Source organism: Macrobrachium nipponense, chromosome 46 (assembly GCF_015104395.2).
Source record: "Macrobrachium nipponense isolate FS-2020 chromosome 46, ASM1510439v2, whole genome shotgun sequence".
Lineage (NCBI taxonomy): Eukaryota > Metazoa > Arthropoda > Malacostraca > Decapoda > Palaemonidae > Macrobrachium > Macrobrachium nipponense.
Genome location: NC_061106.1, coordinates 24,332,272 through 24,334,771, shown reverse-complemented (window position 1 = coordinate 24,334,771; position 2,500 = coordinate 24,332,272). Strand labels below are relative to the sequence as shown.

General features: G+C 38.2%; 1 protein-coding gene across 3 annotated transcripts in view; it reads right to left on the bottom strand.

The window, feature by feature from the left end:
• The window catches only part of LOC135214811 (protein amalgam-like), a 235,523-nt gene that overhangs the window by 21,185 nt on the left and 211,838 nt on the right, over positions 1–2,500 (bottom strand). The gene's annotated exons all lie outside the window — the stretch shown is intronic.

Genomic DNA, 2,500 nt, shown 5'->3' with positions numbered 1-2,500 from the left:
CATCTTTTAACGGTGACTGAAAGGTTGCTAACTGAGTTGCCAATATTTTAACAGTAGCTGAAAGGTTGCTAACACTGAGTTGTCAAATTTCAACAGTCATTGAAAGGTTGCTAACATTGAGTTGCCATATTTTAAGTCACTGAAAGGTTGCTAACACTGAGTTGCCATATTTCAACAGTCATTGAAAGGTTGCTAACTCTGAGTTGCCATCTTTTAAGTCACTGAACGGTTCCTAACTTAGAGTTGCCGTCTTTTAACAATCACCGAAAAATTTCATAAACGTCTCAGTGGCGTGGTCGGTATGGTGTTGGTGTACCACCTCGGTGGCCGCGAGTTCGATTCTCTGGCATTCCACTGAGGTGTGAGAGAAATGTGTATTTCTGGTGACAGAAGTTCACTCTTCACGTGGTTCGGAAGTCACGTAAAGCCGTTGGTCCCGTTGCTGAATAACCACTGGTTCCATGCAACGTAAAAACACCATACAAACAAACAAACTGAAAAGTTCCTCGTAATGTTTTTCCGACTTGGCTGGCGGCTATATGTCTTCAAAACATCAGATATGGGATGAGTAGCACATGGCGGTTAGAGCACATCCGGGACTACGAAGTTTCTTGACCCCGCCATAATTCTTAGCTTTCTTCCCCAGTCGCGTATCAGGTTCTATAATTCAATGCCACCACTGAGATGGCGTGGTAGCCTTGCTGGGGGCTGTCCACCATACGCGCTGTAAGGGACATAAAGCAAATGGAGTATGTTTAGTTAGGCAACTTTTATCTTTATTTTCAGGATTCTTTCTTGTCGTTTCGTTGAGTAATGCCTCCACTTATTTTCCTCTTCGCTTTGAGTTCTTAAGAGAAAGAAAAAGGTAGCCTATGTACAGAAAAGCCAAGGAAAAGATAACAAAGATAAAACGTCAATTTTTGTGACAGATTTTTCGACAAGTACAAATCATAATTGCTGTCAATAATTACTCTCTTCGTGTATTTAAAAAAACAGAGAAAAAAATAAAAAGACAAAATATCAACCTTTATGACATTTTTCAAGTAGTATAAATCATAATTGCTATCACTGAGTGGATTCTTCATGTACTCTTACATGTCAGCAGTAGTCGTGTTTTTTTTTTTCGGGTTTATATTTTTATTCTTTCATTATATATGATGTGTGTTTTGTAAGTCGATTAACATCTTGAAGTATGCTCTTCAACAGCCGTTGAAGCATTAGGATATACGAAAGACAATTAAGTCGGGAATTGCAAATAACAAACAAACATCGTGGCAGACATGTGCGTGAGACTTATTCGTCCAAGCCTTAAAAAAAAAAAAATGACATGGAAAATAACTCATGGAGGTCGTGTCCACGTTGTTGCCAAGAGCTGTCGGAGAGCAATTGGTATATGACTCGGGATGGCGGTAAAACTCACATTGTTGGTATGTTCTTGTACCCAGAGCACACGGTGAAGGGATATCATCTTGTTCTAGAGTTGCTTGAATGCTCCCTTTCCTAGTAATTAACTCCGCCGGTTGGTTTGTTTCTTTCTCCACAGCGAAACGAGAAAGGAGAATTTTGAGAAAGGACGTAGAAAATAGAAAAAAGGAAAAGTAGTTAGCGTTTTTTCTCAAAGAAAAAAAAAAGGCAGAAGAAACAGAGAAACTATAAAGTCACGGAGGAAGAATAAAAGTGGTTAAAATGTAGGAGAAAAGGATATGAGAAAGAAGACATACAAAGGCAGACATGTAGACAGAGATAATTGGAAGAACTAGAGCATTTGCATTGCTTGTATTATACAAATGAAAAAAATAACAGTTTTACAGAGGAAGTAATGAAAAATCCAGAAACGTTAAAAAAAATGAAATGGCTCAACCTAAAGGTTAAACAGTTATTTGAATTCTGTCGCATTTTGAGTTTTTTATTTTTTTTACGTTGTGCATCTTTTCTTCATGTTTTTTTTTTTTTTTTTTTTTTTTTTTTTTTTCTTTTTTTTTTGCGAATCTATCCGTTTATCCATCACGCACGACTGAACTTTCAATTCAGCTCTGTTGTTTGGTCCCCGAGGATAAAAGGACCACAACAAAGGAACTACTCCTTCGTCAGTCTCCCGGAGAGAGAGAGAGAGAGAGAGAGAGAGAGAGAGAGAGAGAGAGAGGGTGACTCAGCGGTCTGAGATTAACTTCGGAATGCGCAGCGGGAGTGACGCAGAGTGAGCTGCCTCTCATTCCTCGGCGTAGCGATTGACTTATGCTTAAGCGTAGTAGTGAACGCGACTTTTTTGTTTGTTTGTCCTCCATTGGAGGTTTTCAGTATTGCAGCGAGAATTCGAGTGATTTGTTATTTATTTCAGAATAAAGAATAAACACCACATAACGTCGTGGAATGGATTATAAAGTATTGCTTTGCGAATTCGAGTGTTGTATTAGACATATATTATTTATTTTATAGTAAAGAATAAGCAAATAACGTCTTAGAATGGATTATAAAGCATATTGCGTTGAGAATTCGAGTT